This window comes from Malaclemys terrapin, chromosome 22 (genome assembly GCF_027887155.1).
Source record: "Malaclemys terrapin pileata isolate rMalTer1 chromosome 22, rMalTer1.hap1, whole genome shotgun sequence".
NCBI lineage: Eukaryota > Metazoa > Chordata > Testudines > Emydidae > Malaclemys > Malaclemys terrapin.
The window spans coordinates 7957713-7982791 of NC_071526.1; the positions used below are offsets into that span (position 1 = coordinate 7957713).

The 25079-nt window shown below is 48.5% G+C and overlaps 1 protein-coding gene across 1 annotated transcript in view; it reads right to left on the reverse strand.

The window, feature by feature from the left end:
- EPB41 (erythrocyte membrane protein band 4.1) overlaps positions 1–17800 on the reverse strand; it is a 167732-nt gene extending 149932 nt beyond the window's left edge. Inside the window, exon 1 of the mRNA XM_054011747.1 lies at positions 17692–17800. The gene's annotated coding sequence lies outside the window, so the exon portion shown is untranslated. The remainder of the gene's footprint in view (positions 1–17691) is intronic.
- Positions 17801–25079: the final 7279 nt, after the last annotated feature.

Sequence of the window (25079 nt, forward strand, 5' to 3'; positions counted from 1 at the left end):
CAGGGATCACACCTCTTCACACCCTGTCCTGACTACCACAGCTGTGCCAACGAAAGCTCCCAGTGTAGACATAGCCCTAGAAGCTGGTTGTGTCACGTTCCACCTACATATTGTGGAGATTTTGTGGCAGTGTTCACACACCACTTTGGGACATTATGACACGAGGGGCCCGATTCTTTACTTCAGTTACACCTGGCACCACAAGCGCAAAAACCCACCTTAATCAAGATGGTGGCAAGTGACACCAACTTTGCCCAGGTTTAAGAGGTGATCAGGTGCAAGGGCTTAATTTCCCACTGCCTACCTTTGATTTATCGAATCTAATCAGTCACCACACAACAGGGACATACGGTTAAAAGTCCAAACCTGACTGCAAAATGTTACAGACGGATCTCACAAAATTGGGTGACTGGGCAACAAAATGGCAGATGAAATTCAATGTTGATAAATGCAAAGTAATGCACATAAGAAAACAATCTCAACTGTATATACAAAATGGTGGGGTCAAATTAGCTGTTACCAATCAAGAAAGATCTTGGAGTCATTGTGGATAGTTCTTTGAAAACATCCACTCAATGTGCAGCGGCTGTCAAAAAAGCTAAACAGAACGTTAGGAACCGTTAGGAAAGGGATAGATAATAGGACAGAAGATATCATAATGTCACTATATAAATCCATGGTATGCCCACACCTTGAGTACTGAATGCAGTTCTGGTCACACCATCTCAAAAGAGATATATTAGAATTGGAAAAAGTATAGCGAAGGGCAACAAAAATGACTAGGGTATGGAACAGCTTCCATATGAGGAGAGAGATTAAAAGGATTGGGATGGTTCATCTTAGAAAAGACAACAAAAGGGGGATACGATAGAGGTCTATAAAATCCTGAATCGTATGGAGAAAGTGAATAGGGAAGTGTTATTTACCCTTTCACATAACGCTAGAACCAGGAGCCACCCAATGAAATTAATAGGCAGTAGCTTTAAAACAAACATAAGGCAGTATTACTTCACACAACACAGTCAACCTGTGGAACTCCTTGCCAAGGGATGTTATGAAGGCCAAAAGTATAACTGGATTCAAAACAGAATTGGATACATTCATGGAGGATAGGTCCATCAATGGCTACTAGCCAAGATCGCTAGGGACGCAATCCCATGCTCTGGGTGTCCATAAGCCTGACTGGCAGAAATTGGGATTGGATGGATCACTCAATAATTGCCCTGTTCTGTTCATTCCCTTTGAAGCCTCTGGCACTGGCCATGGTCAGAGACAGGACACTGGGCTAGATGGACCATTGATCTGAACCAGTTATGGCCATTCTTATCCTGCTTTGGTTTTGTACATTAGAAATTTAGATCCTGTCTAGCTTTTTTTTTTTTTTAAATAAAGACTATAGACCACTGGAGAATTAGTGGGAGATCCTTGCAAGTACCAAGAGTGAAACCTGCACACTCAAGAGGAGGAGGCATTTTCAATCAGACTGTTAACACACTACTTTTTTTTTTTTTTTTTATTAACATCTACTGAATTCAAGAGCCTGGCAAACACTTGGGAGAAGAGCTCTCCTTGTAAAAAATTAAACCTCCTTCAGCTGAGGGCTGAGAAAGCTTCTCCTCTAGTTCTCTGGCTCTGCCAGCATAAATAAGGGAAGACAAGAATTGATGGGCCAGACTCTAACCCAGTGTAAATGGCAGGAACATACTGATTTACGCCAGTTTAGGATATGGCCCAATATTCCAAAGGCAGTAAACAACCAGGAAGAGACCTCTGAAAATAAAATAAAGAGAAGAATTCCAGTTCTTTGTTATCCATCATCAAGAAGCCCAAAAGGACACATTCATTTTTTTCCATACCTTTGCAGGTCACTTTTAAACCTAACTTAAAAGAGCCCGTGCATGGTTTCAATTCCTAAGCGATATTAGGAAGCTAACCACTGAGTAAGGCTGCTTAGAGCGGGTCTGCAAAGCTACTCATTACTATGGTGACCAGGATTAGAAAGTATTTTAATCACAGCGTAAAAAATATTCCCTTTGGGGCTGTACAATTTTGGGGGGAGCCTTAGCATAGTGGCCTCAGCCCTCCAGTACCAGCTGTGAGATTAGTAGCTAGGCGTCTATCTGTTCTGCATGGGAAGTCCACTACGGCAATCTGTAACCTGGATGCTGTTCATAGCTGCTCTAATAAGCTGTGGAACCTTGACCTGCTTTTGCAAGAACCTGTACATGAAAAGGCAGGACTTTACAGAGTTACTTGGTACAGGCATCACAGTGCAGAAATAAAAACGGGCAGGTACAAACCAACCTTCCGTTTTTCACTGTACACATCTCAGACTGGTCGTCAACCCTCTTCCGAAAAACCCATGACCATTATTTGTATTGTGGTAGCACACAGAGGTGCCGGCTCCATTCCGCTATGTGCTACACACATAGGTAACAGAGAGGCAGTCCCTGCCTCAAAGAGTTCAGAATCTCAGTTGCTCCTAAGGGCTCATCTACATGGCAAACCACTGCCCTGCAGGACAGGGCGTGAATCGACAGAGCACCAGATGTACCACTACGTCCAAGCAAAGCATGCCAAGCCAAACTCCAGGACTTACACCGAGTAGCAGTGTCCACAGGAGACACTGCCATGCAGCAAGCTAGCGTGCTGTAGATTCACACCCTCGCTTGCTGTGCAGAAAATTGCCGTGTAGACAAGATCTCAGATACAGATCCTAAAACTCTGATTCTAAGAGAGAGAAAGGGGAATGTGGGCTTGGATGGGAGTGATGGGGAAGGGTTAAAAGTAAGTGTGTGCGGGGGGAGGCAGCCCCCTGATGCCTGGTTTCCACCCTCCAGGTGAAGCAGGACAGAGGCAGTGAGCTGAACACATGGGAGAGGGGGGAGAGTGAGAAGAGAGAGACACTCAGATGTCCTCAGGCTAAGAGGCACCTCAGGTTAGCTAAGAGGACCTGTGATACAAGCTGCCTCCATCCACCTAGCGTCCCTCCCCGGTATGGACATCACAGCCTCATTATAAAATCCAGGGCGTAGGCCAAAGACGGCACGTGAGCCAAAGACGGCACGCGAGCTGATTTTCAGTGGCACTCACACTGCCCAGGTTCTGCATTTTAATTTAATTTGAAATGAAGCTTCTTAAACACTTTAAAAACCTTGTTTACTTTACATACAATAGTTGAGTTATATATTATAGACTTCTAGAAAGAGACCTTCTAAAAACGTTAATGTATTACTGGCACGCGAAACCTTAAATTAGAGTGAATAAATGAAGACTCGGCACACCACTTCTGAAAGGCTGCCGACCACTGGCGTAGGCAATGCAGGGGCCCGCTTTGTATCTAGAATTTAAAGCACCTTCTCTCTCTCTCTCTCTCACCACAACAAAAACCCACACTTGGAAATTGGAAACCAGGCATCAGGGGGCTGCCTCCCCCCGCACACACTTACTTTTAACCCTTCCCCATCACTCCCATCCAAGCCCACATTCCCCTTTCTCTCTCTTAGAATCACCCTGACTCCACCCCACTACAGGGCACTAGGGGAGGGGAGAGGAGAGAGCTGACAAGTCAGAATTTCTGCCCTAGGGACCTTTACCCCATGGGTACAGGGGGAGCTGGAGAGGGAGCAAAACTTTGCTTAGAAGACGCAGGTGACATCTCTTCTTGCCCTATCAGATGCTGCTCCCCCTGCATCTACTAGCTGAAGGGCCAAGAGCTCAAGAGACTCCCACGCCAGGCTCTGTCTCCATCTACTGACCCCAGCTCAGACCCCTTGCCAGCAAGTCCTCATTTCATCAGCTATTGAGGAAGGGAAACTAAATTCCCAAAAGCAAAGGAAAGAAGGGAGAGAGCAACTGCACTCAGCCCTGGGAAAGGCCTAGACCCCACACAACCCTGGTGCTTTACAGACTGACAGGCTGTTTGTACAGCAATCTGATGCAGCGGAGTATTTGGGCATGTGACCACTGCAAAGCACATGTCTACAGATTAGATCAATTGAACAGATGTAATGGGGAAAATCCAGGCACAGTTCCCCAAACAGCAGCAGCCTTGCCTGTACTGCACTAGGCCCCGTGTATTTAGAGTGTTTCTCTGGTTTGTGAATAAAGGAGTCCTCCTCCTCCAGGATTTGCACCTCCTCTCTGGGCATGGCCTTCTCTGGGTCTGTCATCACTCCAAGTGTCAGCTACCCAGAGGCACTCAATTGTGACCAAAGCAATCCGAGCCCTCTGCTCCCTGGCAGAGGCAGCACGATCAAGGACTGACGCTTCACTGTTGAAGGGCTGGTCTCACACATCCAGTTGTTTTAAGTCCCCGTCCGCCCCTCGCCGCTTCCTTTAAGCCAAGACCATCTGTTCTTTCTCTCCAATAAAATCACGGCATATTAGAAGTCAGGGAAGCAGTGCTTCTAGCAGACAGAGCAAAGGACTGGGAGACAGGCCCCCTGGGTTCTAATCCTGGCTCTGCCACACACTTGCTCTTCAATCCTAGACACGTCATTTCACCTCGGTGTCCCCATTTATAAGCAGGGAATACCAATTCTTACCTACCTCCCGAGGGGGTCATGAGCTTTCGGTCATTGGCCAGCAAAGCCCTTGGAGATGCTTGGGTGGAAGGTACTAACAAGGGCCTGTATGTTTCTCCCTCTTATTTTCAGTATACTGGCGCTCTGAAAACCCACATCCTAGATCCCGGTGGCACTTCCTAGCTACATAGCTGCCTGCCTGACTAAAATGTGAGCAGCTATTTCCAAAGCTAATGAGGCTGTCCTCCTCTGACCCAGGGAAGGGATCTGCAGGCAGTTCTCTTCATGTTCACCTCCTGGAATAAATCCCGAGAGTTCTATCATCTCCCCAACCTAGGCAGGGACACAGATGGTCTCAGAGATTAGAACATACAGGGAATTAACGGCCCCGTGCAAATGAGCTTCTTCATTCAATTGCCGAGCGCGTCTGTATGTGATCATTATTTGTTGTGCTCCGGGCTGTAACTAACTTGAACTACAGAGCGCAGGGAGGTGTGTAGAAAAGGAAGGCAGTGTGGAAACTACAAGGGAGAATTAGCTACTGTGTTCATGGCATTTGTTTTCTCATTTCTTTAGTGTTTCCAGTAACCACTTACAGACATTTAGCAATTGGGTGGCAGAAATATACGCAGTAGCTACTGTAAGAGAAAAGCAACACAGCCAGTGCTGTGCTGGGGAAGAGACTCTGAATTTTCTCCTCCAGGGTTGCTCGATCTGCATCCTTTGCTATAGAAGAAGCTGTTGTGCATGCTTCACTAGCTTAACAATAAAAGGGTTCACTCCTAAAATAGGAAAAGACGACATGTTACAGAGTGACGGCTGATGGGTTCCGGCTGAGTCTGCTTTCCAAGTGTCAGTTACAAGAGTTCTCATTGCTGCCGCCCCTACAGAAGCAAGATACTGGCATGTCATTATTTGTAGAAAATAGTGATGCTAAGGGAAGATATATGGGCAAATTGTGGCTTGATTCTTGGCTCTAAAATCTCCTTTCTCCCTTGTAGACCACCTGCTTGGAGGGATTTCATCAACCCCCACATGCACATGCTGGTGCTCTTTAGAAGTACATGACTCAGAACAGGTACTCATCACACGTGAGCTGTCAGCTACTCCTAAGTAGACATCTACCACCAGTTTTCTGCCCAGATCACAAATATGCAGATTCTGCTTCGGTGTCAACCATGCTGTTAAAGACCCAGATGGACTGGCAGAGCTGGGGACTGAGGATAGGGGAGTTGAGGTCTTCAGGGAGCTAGCCCGAGCCAGTCCTGTCTTGCCTGCATTCCTTGAAGACTAAATTAGGTCATCACACAGGAGCGAAAGTTTTCAAGAGTCACTAGTGATACTGGGTGCCCTGCCCAACACGAAACACCTTAGAAGGATCCAATTGTCAAAATGCTGAACACCCATCTTCAGAAAAATCCGGCCTCTTTAAGGTGTCTCATGGTAGGCACCCAAAATCACTGGTAGTCACTTCAGGAAGTTTGCTACCCAAAAAAAAAAAAAAAAAAAATCACATACCAAGTCTCAGTAACACTACTACAGCTTGATTTTTAAGACCCTATTTTGTACCACTTGGGATTTTTAATAAACCTTTTTTGGACAGAAAGTGTCTCTCACTCAGCCCAGAACCAGTCAGTGTTTGCAAGGAGCTGGTTTCAAATTATGCAACTCACTACAAATGATTCCATCTTTTATTTAAAGCCTCCCTCCTACATCTGAGGAAAACCCCAAGCAGCACTGACCCCATCTGCCAGCCTGGAATTAGGCTACTCACAAGCCTGCAGATTGGACAAGGACAATCCGTACCATCCGGGAGAGGTTTACCTCCACGTCACCGACACGTGCATCCAGCACAACATCAACAGTGCTAGAGAAAGTCACGTTACAGAGCAACGTGGTTGAAGAGTGGGTCAGCTTCTGCCCTCATTCATCCCAGTGCTGAACACTGACATTTGTGGGTTGCGTGGCCCTATCAGAGATTTATCGTTACTAATCAAAGGAGCCCAAGTTCTGAAGGGTTCTTTTCCTGACATGTCAAATGCTAACTTAAAAAAAAAGTACCACCACTAAGATTCTTGGATAAAAGAGGCTATAGAAATGAAAAGTCCTTAAACACTGATTTATTGATCCTCCCACAGAGCCTTGAGAGGCAAGAGGTAGCATCATTTGCCAGAGGATGAAACAGAGCAGTTAAGCGAGGTCACACAGCAAGCTAGGAATAGAAGCCAGGAGTCCTGGCTACATTAGGCAACACTGCCTCCCCTACTCTTGTTTTATCAGCTGCCATCTGCCTCAAGGTATAGGGCCATTATCTCCCACTTTTTGATTGCTACATGTGATCCGGAGTCATTTTAAGTATGGCAATGCATTAGTGCATTAACAATACAATTAACGCCTGTAGCAGCGTTTCCGGCCATCAAGCCACCCTGCCGTTTCCTATTAGGGTTGCCAACTCTGACTGAAGCTATTCCAGGAGAATTTTTTTCCCCCCAACATGATCACGTCATTTTCTTAAAATATCCTATTAAAATCTCCTGGCTTGCTTTCAATAGTCCCCGGGAGATGGATGCAGATTCCGGGAGACTCCCGGCCAATCTTGGAGGGTTGGCAACCTTATTTCCTATACCAGGCAGATCTGGCGTTCTGCAGAAGCCAGCGTAGGTATCAGACTTGTGACCGAGCTGCAGTGAGTTCACAACTTCTGCAGTGGTCTTCTTCTATGCCTGTGAGATTCTTCTGCACCTGTAAACATGTAATGCAACATCCTCAACTATTCACAAACCACTTAGTTTACACTGCAGTTGGCAGTACTAGCTAGCTCAAAGCATTGGTAATGGCACACACGGCTCTAGATTACTTGTTCAAATCTGGCTCAAATCAGTTGTGGCAAAAGGTAATGACCATCTAGTAGCCTATGTGAAATGAGTTAGAAGTCACCTATAAGAAGAGGATTTATTCATGTCTTCAGGATGCCTGGGTTCCCAATTTTACTTTACTAGGTACCAGGGAAGCACAGGAGTGTCACACATTAAGATGAGGAGCAAAAAGTTTGCTGGTACCCAGAACTGGGCTTGTTTGACAACAACGCTAAAGGGTTATATTTTACAATTCATAGATTCATAGATTATAGGACTGGAAGGGACCTCGAGAGGTCATCGAGTCCAGTCCCCTGCCCGCATGGCAGGACCAAATACTGTCTAGACCATCCCTGATAGACATTTATCTAACCTACTCTTAAATATCTCCAGAGACGGAGATTCCACAACCTCCCTAGGCAATTTGTTCCAGTGTTTAACCACCCTGACAGTTAGGAACTTTTTCCTAATGTCCAACCTAGACCTCCCTTGCTGCAGTTTAAACCCATTGTTTCTGGTTCTATCCTTAGAGGCTAAGGTGAACAAGTTCTCTCCCTCCTCCTTATGACACCCTATTAGATACCTGAAAACTGCTATCATGTCCCCTCTCAGTCTTCTCTTTTCCAAACTAAACAAACCCAGTTCTTTCAGCCTTCCTTCATAGGTCATGTTCTCAAGACCTTTAATCATTCTTGTTGCTCTTCTTTGGACCCTTTCCAATTTCTCCACATCTTTTTTAAAATGCGGCGCCCAGAACTGGACACAATACTCCAGCTGAGGCCTAACCAGAGCAGAGTAGAGCGGAAGAATGACTTCTCGTGTCTTGCTCACAACACACCTGTTAATGCATCCCAGAATCATGTTTGCTTTTTTTGCAACAGCATCACACTGTTGACTCATATTTAGCTTGTGGTCCACTATAACCCCTAGATCCCTTTCTGCCGTACTCCTTCCTAGACAGTCTTTTCCCATTCTGTATGTGTGAAATTGATTTTTCCTTCCTAAGTGGAGCACTTTGCATTTGTCTTTGTTAAACTTCATCCTGTTTACCTCAGCCCATTTCTCCAATTTGTCCAGATCATTTTGAATTATGACCCTGTCCTCCAAAGTAGTTGCAATCCCTCCCAGTTTGGTATCATCCGCAAACTTAATAAGCGTACTTTCTATGCCAATATCTAAGTCGTTGATGAAGATATTGAACAGAGCCGGTCCCAAAACAGACCCCTGCGGAACCCCACTCGTTACGCCTTTCCAGCAGGATTGGGAACCATTAATAACAACTCTCTGAGTACGGTTATCCAGCCAGTTATGCACCCACCTTATAGTAGCCCCATCTAATTTGTATTTGCCTAGTTTATCGATAAGAATATCATGCGAGACCGTATCAAATGCCTTACTAAAGTCTAGGTATACCACATCCACCGCTTCACCCTTATCCACAAGGCTCGTTATCCTATCAAAGAAAGCTATCAGATTGGTTTGACATGATTTGTTCTTCACAAATCCATGCTGGCTGTTCCCTATCACCTTACCACCTTCCAAGTGTTTGCAGATGATTTCCTTAATTACTTGCTCCATTATCTTCCCTGGCACAGAAGTTAAACTAACTGGTCTGTAGTTACCTGGGTTGTTTTTATTTCCCTTTTTATAGATGGGCACTATATTTGCCCTTTTCCAGTCTTCTGGAATCTCTCCTGTCTCCCATGACTTTCCAAAGATAATAGCTAGAGGCTCAGATACCTCCTCTATTAGCTCCTTGAGTATTCTAGGATGCATTTCATCAGGCCCGGGTGACTTGCAGGCATCTAACTTTTCTAAGTGATTTTTAACTTGTTCTTTTTTTATTTTATCCGCTAAACCTACCCCCTTCCCATTAGCATTCACTATGTTAGGCATTCCTTCAGACTTCTCGGTGAAGACCGAAACAAAGAAGTCATTAAGCATCTCTGCCATTTCCAAGTTTCCTGTTACTGTTTCTCCCTCTTCACTAAGCAGTGGGCCTACCCTGTCTTTGGTCTTCCTCTTGCTTCTAAAGGAATAAGCTCATAAATTAAAAAGAAAGAAGGGAACGATTTCCTAACTACCTATTTAAAAGTACAAGCAGGAGCAAAGAACATTTTAATAAAGTTATTTTATTGAATTGATTTCACAGGGTGTTGGGTGGCTTAATTGGAGTTTGTAAAACATTTGAGATCCTTCAGATGAAAGAAACTCTACATGTGCAAATGTCAGTCATCAGAATTTGAAATAACTGACTAAGAATCAAAGGTGTCTGGCAGTCAAAGAGCGTGCACCCCAGAAATCTGCTCCACTCCGATGATTCTTACATGCAAGAAGCCCAGTTCTCTCACACCTCAGCCTCTTTATGCTACTCTGGCCCCCAGAAATAGCCCCTCGGGGAACAGCCAGGTGTAAAAAGGATTCCCAGTTGGCTTACAGCTACCAGACTGGATCTATGCTGCCCCCCGCCAATCCCCAATGTAGGGGACATGTCAAAAGCAGACAATCATCCAAAGGAAGTGCACCTAAGTGCAGCCTTTTAGAACCATCACCACCTAGGGCTGCTCTAACTTGCAGCAGGGGACAGCCTGGCCCTGGCAGGGCCCACACTGCAGGGAACACAACGCTGACTTAATGCCATCATCACCCTCCGTTCCTGGCCTCAGCACAGGGTGGAAGAGGCGGAGAATCACGGCCAGTTTTTAATTGGCACTTTCTAAATTTGATCGCGCACTTGGGATAGGAGCCCATACAATTGCACTCACCCCCCACCCTCCCCAACACACACAAGAGTGACATTTCAGGATTTTCTCCCGGGTATCAGAGCGACTAAAAACAAACACCACTAAGTGGATAGAGGAAGAGTCCTGAGACCAAGCCCTATAAAGCTGCTCAAAATCTCTTGTGAAACATTGAAATAGTTTCATCTGGGGAATGCCGGTGGACTAGATGCCACATACACCCGACTCTTCTGACTGGGCTCTTTGCATCTTTCTCAGAGAGCCCAGAAATCTGGAAGGGAACCCAAGTAGTACAGTAAACTTTGAGCAGTGACAATAGCAAACAGGATTTGCCAAGCCTCTGAGCTTGTTTTGTAAGTCCCGGATTATGTGAAGCACTGGCCTTCCACAAGCAGGGTTGCCTGTTCCCCTCCCAAAGCCAGCTGGCAGAGTTCATACTCCCGTTACGCCAATGCTGGAATGAATGCAATGCAGCTCTTTTTATACAAAGTACACGTAGGTGCAAAAAAGGTGCCTCGTTGCTGTTTGCTACCATGAGCTGCTGTTTGAATATATTGCCAGTGACTCTAAACATTGCAATTACTGCTAAGCAGCAGTGGACTAGGTATTTACCTTTACTGCTATTTAATTATCTTCCCAGATTATTTTAATAGTAATTTTTTTTTTACTATAAACTAAAAAAAAAATAAAAAAAAGGTGTGAATTTTACCCTGTAATAGGCACCCAAATAACTGCCCTGCAAAGTAAGGTCCCTTGTGTATCCAAACAGCTTCTTCCACATTGCCATGCCAGTATGTTACACCCTCTAGCCTACAGAGAGACTACTCCTGGCCTTAAACATCTATTCTGTCCCCAGGGTCCATCCGATCCTTGGCTTTTCTGCCACAACTGCCAGAGAGTGCCCAGTTAGTGTCAGACAATTATCTGCACATCTGCCCGCTAGGAAATTAAAGGAGATGCCAACAAACTCATTCCACATATGCCACCAAAAAGCCATCAGACAGCAACATCTTTCAGGCACCGCTAACCTCGGCTGGATTTGAGCTGGCATCCCAGTTGAGACACACTCCATATCCATTCCTAAACCTCTAAACCATTTCCTCTTAGCAATATATTTTTGCAGAAGCTCAAGTCCCCTACGTTTTTCTAACTGAGTTGTAATGAGGTGCAGAGTTCTAATGCAGTCCTGAAAAGAGACCATGTTCCTCATTCTCTGCGGCTCTGCTGTTTGGGGCACTCCTCTGATGTCTCAATGGTTATCCAGAGGGAAGAACTACTGGGGAATAAGCCCCCCAATGTTCCACATGAGCAGCTCCTGTTCACAGCGCAGGGGACTGGAGACCCTAACGTTCACAAGCCAAGCTAGAAACAAGTAGCTCCTTCAGCCTGTCCCATGAGCAGCCTCTAGTGGGCAAACAGGGCAGACCAGCCCTACGTCCTCTTTTCTAGCTCCCTGGGAGAGAGAGCTGGGTAGGACTGCCTCTTCGAGGTGGGCAAAGCCTAATAGACTCTACGACCCCCGAGACCCTGCCACCAACTACATGCCTCCCTCGCAGACAGAAATTCTGACAGCTGCCAGCATGGCGTGTCTTCTCTAGTCCTCCCTACAAGCAGAGGTACCTACCAAGGATGATGCTCTACCCCTGACACGCAGGGAACTATCAGGCTTATCCCAGTTTGTTCAGTCCAAGCCAGGGCGGTCAGAGGTGTTGAACCAGCTGGCCTTCCAGCAGGAAGGACCCGTGAGCAAGTCAGCCACGCCCTGGGGAGCAAGGCACAAGGGTAAAACAGCCAGAGTCTGCCTGCATGGCAAAGCGGTGACGGGAAGACTAGTCTCATGACGAGCACAGGGATTGGACTTCAGGTGTGCATGCAGCAGAAAGGGCTTCCAGGGCCCCACGCACCTTTTGACAGTTTTCCAGACTGCACTGGCCTCAGACACCGTCAGCTGATTCACAATTACTTTTAGACTTGCTGTGGCTATGTGAGAATGGCACCTCTTCCCTCTGCACACACAGAGTGGATCAGCTGACTTTAGGGTCCCAGCAGAGCCACCACAGTTGGATTCTATTCCCCCCTCAGCATCATCAACGGAACTATTTACTCCAAGGCCTTGTCTACCCTGAAGATTTGCCCTGAGCCCAGCCATCAAGGGCAGCCCGCAGCACAGATCCACCAGCGCTAACTCCTAGAGTAAAAAAGGTAACCTGTTATCTACAGCAGCACAACTGACTCCTGCTGAAAACCAGATGCACCAGTACAAATCATCGTTTATAGCAGGCTACCCTGCCTGCAGCAGGGGTTTGACTCCCAAAGGTCTGGGTGAGTTTTCTGACAGAAGAGTTTTACTTTAAACAGACCACATTTGAGAGATGGGTCCCTGAGAAACAGACATGGAACCATATGGTGCCTTTTGAGAGTCACTTTTCAGAGCCTTCAAGGGCAGGTTCAGTAACCCCTTCAGTTCCTGAACTTTTTGTGACCAAATCTTTTAGCTTTTTTCTCCTGCAGCTGATTGGGATTGCATAGCCCAGGGGTTCCCAAACTGGGGGTCACAAGGTTATTACATGGGGGGGTCACAAGCTGTCAGCCTCCACCCCAAACCCCACTTTGCCTCCAGCATTTATAATGGTGTTAAATATGTTAAAAAGCGTTTTTAATTTATAAGGGGGCATCGCACACAGAGGCTTGCTATGTGAAAGGGGTCACCAGTACAAAGGTTTGAGAACCACTGGCACAGCCAGAGTTAAACTATCACTTGAAATGTAAAGCAAGTTGTATATCTGCAGAACATGGCTAGTTTGATACCAGAAAGGGAAAACAATAGTTTCACACACCTGCACCTTCTTCCTCTGGCAAACAGCTAGTCAGGTAGTAACTACAGATCAGGCCATCAGGAGCGCCAAAGAACAACTGTTTAATTACACATCAGCTTAAAAACCACCATATCCTAGAACACAATCAACATTATCTCCGTTATCCTCCAAGTGACCTCCACAGGTCAGCCATCAACTTCAAAAGAACATAGTGACCCAGGGCACACCTTGAGCTTTGGCTAACGTCATGTGACTAGAGATCGCTTCTAGACAATTGCCATGTCTCTCTGGCTAAAATCCAAGAGGCGGCAGTTATGATAACATCACGCTAGCGGCTAAAGCCATGGATCAGAAAGTACTTTCATTCTAAGCCGATATTTTCAGGCACTCACTAGAAAGGTTGGCTTTTGAGCTGAAGTTTTGCTTAAAAAAGAGGCAGGTGAGAAAGTAACAATTCAAAACATGATCAAAACACAAGAGAGTCATTTCATGCTTCGAGGAATCCAGATTCTTTAGGTCACTCCGCATTCCGGTTTAGAAGCAGCATGTGCCTAGCCCTTTGTGAAGAATGCCAGGGAGCTGCCAAGCTTGAAAGAAACTGGTTGAGTAAGAACTATAATTGAGTATCAGAGGGGTAGCCGTGTTAGTCCGAATCTGTAAAAAGCAACAGAGGGTCCTGTGGCACCTTTGAGACTAACAGAAGTATTGGGAGCATAAGCTTTCGTGGGTAAGAACCTCACTTCTTGCATCTGAAGAAGTGAGGTTCTGACCCACGAAAGCTTATGCTCCCAATACTTCTGTTAGTCTCAAAGGTGCCACAGGACCCTCTGTAACTATAATTGAGTTCAACGACTGTCCACCGGAGTAGCCCTGCGTTTTTGTTACCAATTCAAGATCGTATCAAATGTGGTTGTTTAGACAGCCAAACACTGAAATAAATGGAGTGAGACTCCCCTTCTCTCGACCCACACACAGGTCTCTAGTCTCAACATCCTCACCTCTGTGAATGCACATACTGGGCACGATCCTGCCCTGGGCACGTGCCGGGTAAACAGTGCTGAGCAAAACAGGGAACCTCAGCCCTGCATTACAGTCACTGCTGTATGCTTGCCAAGTTTCTCCTCCCTGATGGCAGAAATGAGGACTAGGAGGGGATCATGTAACAGGGGTATGTCTACACTGCAATTAGACACCCATGCCATGTTCCCAGCATTGGGGCTGCAGGATGTTTAACTGCTTTAGACACCGGAGCTCCAGTTCTGGGACCAGTCTCCAGCCCAAGCCCAAACATCTACACCACAATTAAACAGCTCCTTAAGCCCGAGCCAGCGGGCATGGGCCAGACGTAGGTTTTTCACGGCAGTGTAACAAGTGTCTCATTGGCACAAGGAGGAGCATCCTTGACCCCAGGCCTCTCCAGACATGACCCTGCCCCCTCCCTTTTTTTTTTTAACCTTGAACCAGCCCAGGAGCAGCCAAAAAGGGACTCGAAATTTCTGACTGATCAGTTTGAAGGATTAGTTAGCGCTAAACCTAGTTTTCTCCCACACGTGGCATCCACTCACCCCCACGCTGGAGCGCAGCAACCTTGCACGCCCTGCTGCACCCCATGTAAGGGTTTATAAGGCATGGGGACGGGTTACAAAGGCAGCGAGGGTGGCAGTGCAGTTTCAATGCGCTACCATACGCCTTCATGCCCACCACCAGGCCGTCCAAGTTTCCCCGCAGCAACCTATTACCCCGTCCCATTGTAGCCTGGTATTCATGCAGAAAAGTTAATGCCACAAAGCCTCTCTCTCTGTGCAAGAGTTCATTGCTGCTTCCATTGAAGTCAACGGCAAGACTGACTTTAGTGGTGCATGGAACATACAGCCTAGTCCTGCAAGGGCTGGGGATGGACCGGGCTTTCCCATCCTTCGTTTTGTGGCAATGGGATTCATCTGTCCAGACCTCTCTGCACAGCAACTGACAGGCGGACAAAACTGCTGGGTTCAACAGCCTGTTTAACATCACATGGGCAATGCATTTCTCCTCTGGAAGCTACAATGGGCTTACATGTTTTTTAACAGCTGAGTAAGTAAACTACACAAGGCTTTTCCATCCATGACTGCTCGTATCTAAGGGCAAAGGGAGAAATAATGCAGTAGCTGAAAAAACGTTTGGGCCCGATTTCATGGGTGCCCAGCCACAACTCATGGAAAAGAAGCAAGCCCTCAACACCTCTGGGGGAAAAAAGTCAGGCCCCATGTTTGGACGCTAGTCAGCTGAAGTCTCCTTCTGTGTAAAGAGTTAATATACCATTAAATATGCAATGGGCAGCTTTAGGTGGAGATATGTATGTGGAATATACCAACACTGTAAAATATCCCCTTATAACCTAAATATAGATCAATATGCCCTTTAAAACATTCATAGGTATTTATCACACCCCCAATCACCATGGCATCTAGGTACAAATACCAACACAGCCTAAACCACAACGCATGGAGCATTTGCGGGTGGCCCTAGAACGATGGTTAATCACATGGTACTGGCTCCGCCTCCCCCACATCTCCAGCAGATCAATCACATTAAGTGATGCTAAAAATACATCGAAATGTATTTTAAATAGGACCCTCCCCTGCAAGCAATTGCTGGACTTATCACAGGTATGCTGTGAGAGGGAAGGTATAGTCCAATGGCTCCATTAAGAGGTTATTTATACTTTGTAAAAATTTGAGAACCCCTGCTCTCCTTGATCCAACACTGGAATACGTTACTCCCAGAATTCTTCTGCCATACTTCTCACCAAATATTAAGTTTTTACAGGCTTGTTTATCAACAGCTCAGCCACTGAAGCTACCTACACCTCAAGTTATTTTCAGCCTTTCCGAATTTACTCAGAGCTGAAGATAAAAGTATTACTGCATTCTTAGCCGAGTTTGCTTTGCAACCTGTGCAGGGTTTATTTTATCCTCTCCAGAGGCTGCTGGATGAAGTACAACATGTTGAAGTTGGGTTGGTTTATGTCTGCAACCAGCCAGAAGGAGGAGTGTTTGTTCTCCAAGAGACAGACAGGGAAAGAGAAATTCCGCAGTGCTGCCCTGGCACGAGCGTACCTCTGAACACAACAATCCGGTCTCCTGCTCACCCTCAGAGTGCCAACTCCTTCCCTGCCCTGCTAAGTCTGCAAACTCACAGTGCATTTTAACATTAGCACTCAGGCAAAGAGAATTATATTGGGGGGGGGGAAAGGAGGGGAGATGCAGGACGAGGAGAGAAAGAAAGCTGGAGATGGCATGATCGGCAAGAATAGTGGATGTCACATTGCAGAGGCTGCCCATAAATTCATGCAGGAACTTTCCAGTCCCTTGCCCATAAAGTTGGGAAAACTAGAAAATATCCTGAAAAAGCTGAACATATACAGACAGGATCCTGGCTACGAGTTAGAAACTAAGTGCATCGCTTACAAGGCACAGCAATTCCCTGCGACTGCTGAGTAATGGCAAATGTCACATAGCCAAAATACCAGAGATGCAAAGTCATTCGAGCCCTCATGTCTTCCCAGAACCACTAGCGTGTTTGGCATACGCCAGTTGAGGCAACAAGTCACTGGTGGCATATCCCTTCTCCCCCTCCCCTCCGATACCCCATACCCCGCTAGGAAAACAAGACAAGCAGACGGGAGGGCGGGGGCAGAAGAGTGCAAATTATCCCTCTGCAGGCATAGCAAACACAGCCCCAGCCCTGGGCTCTTCCCCCACCCACTCCCCTAGGTATTCTCCCCTTGGCAAGCCCACGGATCATCCTGCACTCCCGTCTGCCTCTCATTCCCCCTTGGGTACCCTCAGCCCACCCAGCCCTCACTCCTTAGAGCCACCCTGGGTCTCTCTCTCCTGCACCCTCTAACTCTCCTCCCCAGCTCTCAAGACCCTCCCCCGATCTCCCTGCTCGTCCCTGGGGAAATTCTGGGGGTCTGACTCCCAGAGCCCCAGGTGAGTTTTCTGGTCAGACAGTCAGCCCCCTAATTCCCTTCCCCTCTGAAAAAACATAATTCCCTGACCCCCTCTGCCTTCCCCATGGGTCCCTCTGCTCCCCACAGGGGTCCCTGTCCCCCTACACTCCCTCTGTCCCCACGGGGGTCCCTGCCCCCCTGCACTCCCTCTGTCCCCACGGGGGTCCCTGTCCCCCTGCACTCCCTCTGCCCCCCCACGGGGGTCCCTGCCCCCCTGCACTCCCCCTGCCCCCCCACGGGGGTCCCTGCCCCCCTGCACTCCCCCTGCCCCCCCACGGGGGTCCCTGCCCCCCTGCACTCCCTCTGTCCCCACAGGGGTCCCTGTCCCCCTACACTCCCTCTGTCCCCACGGGGGTCCCTGCACTCCCCGGAGGTCCCTGCCCCCATGGGTCCCTACCCCCCTGCACTCCCCCTGCACTCCCTCTGCCCCCCACGGGGGTCCCTGCCCCCCTGCACTCCCTCTGCCCCCCACGGGGGTCCCTGCCCCCCTGCACTCCCTCTGCCCCCCACGGGGGTCCCTGCACTCCCCGGAGGTCCCTGCCCCCATGGGTCCCTACCCCCCTGCACTCCCCCTGCACTCCCTCTGCCCCCCACGGGGGTCCCTGCCCCCCTGCACTCCCTCTGCCCCCCACGGGGGTCCCTGCCCCCCTGCACTCCCTCTGCCCCCCACGGGGGTCCCTGCACTCCCCGGAGGTCCCTGCCCCCCCAGGGGTCTCCCACCCCAAGGTCCCGCAGGGTCCCTGCCCCCCGGCTGTTTACCTGAGCCGGGCACGCGGGGCGGGGCAAGCAGCCCCCCTTGGCCTCGCCCTGTCGGAGGCGCCTCTCCCCACCGGCCGCTCCGAGATCCCCTCCACCTGCCCGGGCTGGAGCCCTGCCCCCGTCTGACGTCACGACATCGCCCTGGCCCCACCCCGGGCCTCGCCATTGGCTACCGGCGCAGCCTATCAGCCGAAGGAGGGCGGGACCTCGGAGAGGCCGCTGCAGTGGGCGGGGCAGGCAGGTGGGGATGTGACGTCAGGGGAGGGGGCGGGGCCAAAGCAGGCAGCTCTGGGCAGGTGGCCAGCCAGGCAGGGGCAGGGTATCTACCCTGGCTGGGGGCTGTTATTGCCAGGGCTGGGGGTCGGGGGGGGGCAATTGTCCCGGGGCCCCAGAACATGGGTCACTGGGTGAAGTGGGAGAAATGGGAGGGGGCAGGGCCCCAGCACACATGATGTGCTGGGGCCCCAAATTTCTCTCGCCCGGCCTGGTTATTGCAACAGACCCTAATTCAGTGGGAGCAACGTCACCATCGGCTGGGCTAGCAGGAGTCCAGCCCCCAGTGGCCACTGACCAACAATGGCATCACGGTGCCCGGCGGGGATGCCGTGACCAGGCATCATCATGGGGGGAACGGGGGTGCGGTGGATTACCCACAAGCTATTCCTGGACCCATCACTTCTATTCTAGACAGCTAGATTCTTATCCCGCCCTCCTCACCGTGGGATTTCAGCACCTTCCAACAATGCATTAAAGGATGTGGCTAACACCTTTCACGGATGGTTCACATCCTCCCCGCAAGAGGAGAAATGTGTGTGCAGTAGAGTGTTTTGTTTTGATGGGGAGGTTTTAACACAAGTCTGTCTGTGCTGCTCTGCGTGTGTTCGAGAAGGCAAGTTGAAGAAGCAGACCTGGCACTTGGAGCGGAAGGCGTGGCGGTTTGGGGTGCTCCTTTAGTCCTGTGGGATTTCACCGCACAGTCTCAGACCAGCCCCCTCCAAAGTTCTGTCTCCTGCACGGCGTTTTACCTTTGTGATAGGATGTTCCATCGTGCCTGAGGAGTGGTGCAGACATTGAGCTCCTTGATGATAAGCCCCAAAATCCTAAACTTGGCTCAATATTCTATGGGAAGCCAGTGCAGAATGGGCAACAGGTTTGATGTATTCATGGTAGCCTGTGTTGCTGAGGCTACGTGATGCAACCTTCTGTACTAGTTGGAGTTCCCTAAGGACCGATAGCTGCACATCCATCGGTATTGCATTGCTGTAGTCTAGAAGGGAGGTCACAAAGGTTTGTATCACCAAGGCCAGGTCATCATCTGACAGGATGGGATGGTGTTTCCTCGCTGGCGGAAATGGTAGAAAGCATTACTTGCAGATGCCATGTGAGAGCTTAGTGTCAGTGAGGAATCCAGGAGCACCCCTAAACTATGGACTCAACTGACAATTGTGGGTGCGTATCCAGCCAAAAGAGATTGTATCATGGCCGCACCTCTAGGCTAGAGGGATACAGGAATTGCACTTAGAGGAAATGGGACGGGTCTGGAATCTCTTTTCCTGCCTGTCAAACTCCTCCTGGAGGATGAAGTCTCACATTGTAACATCAAGAGGCCGTGCCGCCACATAGTATCACCCCATAACATATAATTTAAAGGCCTGGCAGGACGGTCCTCGGAGTAGCACCACTGCAACTTGGAAGTATGTTTAGGTGGCCATCCTTCTTACATACAATGATCCCACAGTACTCAGTCTACAGCATTGTTGCTGTCATAACATTAATTTAAGCTATAATGTTTTGACCTTTATTGCATGATACTATGGTTAATTGTTCATAAGAGATGTCTCAGGTCAGGGCTAATTGATTAAATGATACACCCCTTCCAAAGCATTGTGATATCAGACACTTGTTAGAGGGGATGGGATAGTGCCCTAAGATGCAGATTTAAAATACTGCCACTACTCGGAATCAGAGGTTCATATCCCAGCAAGTTACTCTCCACCTTTTACCCTTCCCTAGTACCTAAGCTGTTCCATGCGAGTCATTCATATGAGACCTTCCATGTGTTCAGTGTGAATATTAAAGATTTCATGATCTCTTCATAAGCAAACTCTGCCGCTGTCTCCTTCACCGAAATGTCCTGCTCCTGCCGCCCTCGCCAACTCTTGTGCTGTTTGTTGCTAGCTTTCTCCTCAGAGGTGGCTGCATTTCTGCGGTCTTGTATTATCACTTTATAGTAGACACTTTAGTTGAGCGTACAGGGGAACTTTCATCGTAAACCCCCTGCTTCCAGTTACTCCTAACTTTCTGAAAAGTTTCACATTTTGGCCTGGAATTTTCCATATCTATTTTCAGATCAAAGATTATTATATTTTTAAAACTGAGCAAAATCCATTCACTGGCCTTTGAGTTATGCAAGGGTACAAAAAAAGTATTTTTCTGCTGTAAAAACTTTTTTTAAAAACTCCTAGACGTATAACAAATTAAGTTGTATCTTTTCATATTGCAAAAAAAATTAAAAATCTGTCAATTAGTGATGGAGAATTCTGTTTAGCACATGCTCCGTACCAAGTTTAGAGTTCTGATACCATGTATGAGACTATAGAATGACTGACTTACATTTGTGAGGTTAATATTGTTTATAAAGTGTCTTGGAATCTCCCGAAGGAAAGGAAATGTAGAACTATACGATACTGTGATGTGCTTGCTAGTGTGTATGTGCAGCACAATTCTCAACAAGATGGAATCAAAAATGCTCCGAGGTTTCTAAGTGTTGGCTTTTTCAGAAGAGCTCAGGGCTAGGATTGTTAAATTCTCAGCACTCATAATTGGGCCCAGATTTTCAAACACCTCAGCTCCCAATTGCTACCCACATGCTGACCTCTCTGGAAAAATCTGTCCACTTATTTTTGTGCCTAAATGGCAGCTGATCTCATCTAAACTATGACCCTAAACTGTAAAGAGATAACAGATTTTTTTGCTAGCTCAAGTGGAATGTTGGGCATGTGCTTTTGGAATGGAAATATCTGAGTCCTGCTCTGGGACTGGACTGCCCTTTCTTCTGCCGACTGTGCCTCTTGTGCGTCAGGATCTAAACTTTCGTCTACATCTATACGGCCTGATTCACCACTCTGTTATGACGGCTTTACAGCTGGTGCAACGAAGGGATGAATCAGGACCTACATCTCTAGCCCTGTGAAACAAGTGTAAACCAAACAGTGAGATCTGTGTGAGTCTGAAGACAGTTTAACACAGTAGTTCTCAAACTTTTGTACTGGTGACTCCTTTCACACAGCAAGCCTCTGAGTGTGACCCCCCCTCTTATAAATTAAAAACACTTTTTTATATATTTAACACCATTATAAATGCTGGAGGCAAAGCGGGTTTGGGGTGGAGGCTGACAGCTCGCGACCCCCCATGTAATAACCTTGTGATCTCCTGAGGGGTCCCAACCCCCAGTTTGAGAACCCTATAGCTGTAAGAGAAGAGTGACCTGCTTCTATTCATTTCGAGAGGAAGCTGACTCTGAAGTCCAGTGATGACCATTGAAAAGCTAGCATTGGTAATAATTTTACTGTTGGCCAAAGCATGCAAGAAAGAGGAGAGACCATCATATTATGAAGCTCTTCACAACCGACTATGAGTAGCACAGTAAGCGTTTCACAGTAGTACTGTGAAAAGCATCTTCACTGGAGGTTTTGAAAAGGAGGCTGGGTAGCCAGCCGCCGTGGGTGGTTTAGACACAACAAATCCTGCATCTTGGCGGGGGTTAGACTAGATGACCCTTCTGGTCCCTTCTAACCGTAGGGTTCTACGATTCTATGAGGTTGATGTCACGAGTGGGTGGGGCCTGAATTGTGGGCGGAGTCCGGGATAAAATCCCATGCTTATTTTTTTTCCTCCCAATCTGCCCCCTGGTTCTATCCCTGTTGTTGCATTAAATTTCACATGCAGTGTGGGAACAACTACCCTAAGTGCCCATGGATTTGTTACAATATTAATAACTTCACCATGCACGTGAGACGTCTCATTGGGATGAAAAATGAAATGAAACCCTTCCACATTTCTGAATGGAAATGGCTTGGAACGTTCCATTGCGCAAAAGCCTTCAGCGTTTCAGCTTTTCCTCCTGACTTGGGAAGCAAACCCGTGTTGGCGTTTCTTACAGGATGGAAATGCCAAACTTCAGCTCCAGTTCAAGCATGACTTGTCCCTGTGCACACCAACCAGCCACAAGGGAAAACAGCACAGCAGATGCCACTTTTTAACTGTCTCTTAAGACTTGAAATAATTTTCCTGTAAGGACAAGCCCTTATGTGCTCCCTTGTGTGTGTGGACAGGGCCTTAGATGTGTCCTTCTTCAGAAGGGAGTTTAAATCAAGCCCCATGTTGCCTGTCTCCAACGGCCCAGGTGAAAGTTAAAGGCCCACAGCCCCTTCTTGAAATCAACCAAGGGTAAGTCTAATGGCCTCACCAAATGGGGTCTGGCCTACCAAGAGCCAGATACTGCCTGCGGCAGTCACTTATTAAGTTATCTTGCACGATGGTTGCAGCTATGTGGACACAGAGTCCTTGCCATGAGGAAGAATCGGTCAACATCTATCCAGATACCACGGACAGAGCAGGCCAAAGGAAGAACTGATGCAAAGGAGTGCAACTCCCATGGTAGCAACTAACAGGCGGGCAGTTAAAGGGCAAATAAATTAGCTTCCCCACTACACATACACACACCCCCTTTACCACACACCCTCAGGTCAACGTTTCTTGCTGCATCTGCTATCGCATCCCCTCACTGGGCAGATTCCACTCAGAAGACTGTAACCTGCTAGTTAGTTTTCCTAGCATGCGAGCAGTGCCGGGTCTTCTAAGAAATGTTGTATTTCTGTCAGTGATGCTGGAACCCTTTTAATTGTGGGGGTGCTGAAAGCCAGCTCCCTTATCCCTGTTTGCACCCGCCCACCTGAGGCCGGGAGCAGTGCTGTGTCTCCAGGAGGGGGGGGCCCGGACAGGGTCAAGGGGGCAAAGGCTGGGGGCGGGCCCGCAGCCAGGATCCTGCATGCGGGGCCAGGAGCCGAGCCCTGGCCACAGGGCCAGTGGTCAGGACCCCGGGAGCAGAGTCTCGGGAGTGGGGAGCTGGCTGCAGGGCCCCAGGCATAGGGCCAGAGAGCAGGGCCAATGCCCCAAGAGGCGCAGGACGGAGAGTAAGGCCCCTGGCACAGGGAGAGGGGCACAGGGCCAGTGGCCGGGACCTGAGCCCCGCGCTGGGGAGTGGAGGCCTGGCGCTGGCCCCGCGTAAAACCTGGGGGTGCTGCAGCGCCCCCCGCACTCCTAGTTCCTGCGCCTTTGATATCTGTTGGTTTTGTGGAGCTCATCTTTGCAGGGAGCTGTTGCAAACAGCAAGAGTTCTCGCTCAGTTTTAATCTCTGTAACCACAGCCAATTCTTGGGGCACAGTGGCTTCCCGGGAATCAGACATTGGCATACAGGCTGAGATTTCTGAAAGGGAAGTGATGGCATGCATGCTGTTTGGAGCCACCTTTGTTCCAGGACTGATGTAGATAGTGTAAATAAACAATGCGGTACACATAAAGAAAATAAACTGACTCTGCGTCACTGATTTCTCCTAAGGAAAACTGACCTGCAAGGCCTTGAAATCTGGTACCACCTGGCAAATGACCAGGTACCACTTACACCCACTGGGTCTGATTAGCCGCTTGTGAAAAAGCATAAACTGCCATGCCCAGCGTAAATGAATGGAGAATTCTGAGGTAACATTTTCCAGCCACTTGGCACAAAGTGGAGATGAATAACTTACACCACCATTTGCCTCGCCCCTGAATGTGACCCTGGATCTGACGACAAAGTCACAGGTTACTGACAGAAATCCCTTGGGAGGGTTGCCTGCAGCCCCCTTAGCCTAGTGAGTCTGATTGTGATCTCACACTGGTGTAAAGCAGGAGGAATGCCACTGAAGTCAGTAGAGTTACACCCGTGTACATCTGTGGCCATTTATAGCTGTGAAGCGGGGGTGCACACCTGCTTTGCTCTCATTTGGGCCTGGTACAGGGCAACGGAGAATCACTGGGGTAAGCGAGAGCAGGAGCAGAGCTGTTACTCGTTTACCATCACAATCCTCTCAGTCAGACACGCGCCAATGGCCAAGGGCGGCTGTGTGTAAGTTGTTGCCGGGTACAGAGCAGCTGTTCTATTTGCTTACTCAGGGCCTGACTGTCCTTTCATCACTGCTGGTTTTGTAACTCCGCCGGCTCCATCGGACGCTGCCAGGCACGCCGCACGTTCAAAAAGCAGCCTGCTTCTTTAACTGCAGCCTCAAAATCTTGGCCACTGGAATCAAATCCTATTTTTCCCTCTGGAAACTGCTTAATTTTCATTCTCCGGAATTTCAATTTCCCAAGTCATTGTGCAGCGACCTATATTTTCTTCAGAGAAACTTTCCCCGGGAGTGAAGCCTCCCGAGTGCTTTTCCTAACTCGGCCACTGCGTCACCACCAGCAAGTCACTTCAATTCTCGGGCCCCATTTCCCTGCCTGCACGAGGGAGATAAATATCTTTATCTGCGTCACAGGGAAGAGGCTGTGAGGTGTAATTCATTCCTCTTTGTAAAGCCCTTTGAGACCTTCGATAGAAGGTGCTGTAGAAGGACAAATGACCATTAGAAATGCTGGGAGAGCCTCAGGTGAAAGAGAAGCATTGAGGTGGACTAATCTCCCACGGGAAGTGATGGAAATCCCATTGCTTGGCCCGTTTAAAACTAGTGCACTAATAAATGCATGAGAGACAACTCTCCTGGCCTGCCCAGCAGATGCCCTAATACGGCTTGTCCTTCTTTGGCACTTAGGGTGATCATGGCAAATGATGTGTCCGAGTGGCCCTGGCAGCCCTTCCAGCCGTGTGGGGAGCCATGCCTGTGCCCGCGGGCCCAGCATTGTGCAAGTGAAGCTGGCCCGGGCTTGCTGCAGCAGCCTCTGGACTTATCAGCTTTGTGCATGAACTTTCCAACCAGCTGAGTGCCAGACGCTCAGCGAACGGCTCTGCTGACGGAGCGGGGAAAGGGCTTACGCTGAAAACAAAACAAACACAAACAGGGGGGCGAGCTAGCGAGCGGCAGACTGACGGGGTTTGGCCCAATTGAGCTGACGCAGCACAAAATCTTTTGTTCTCCTTCCTCAGCCACTCAGTCGTTTTGAGTGGAGGACTCTGAGCAAAGGAGCTTTCATTGGACCATAAAGCAATGATTAAAACCAGGCTCCCGGGCTCTGTTCCAGGCTCTGCTACTGATTCTCTGGGAATCAGGCGATCCCTTTCCCTCTCCGTGCCTTGGTTTCCCCGTGTGTAAAATGGGGGTGATACACTGACAAATCCACTGTCACCGAG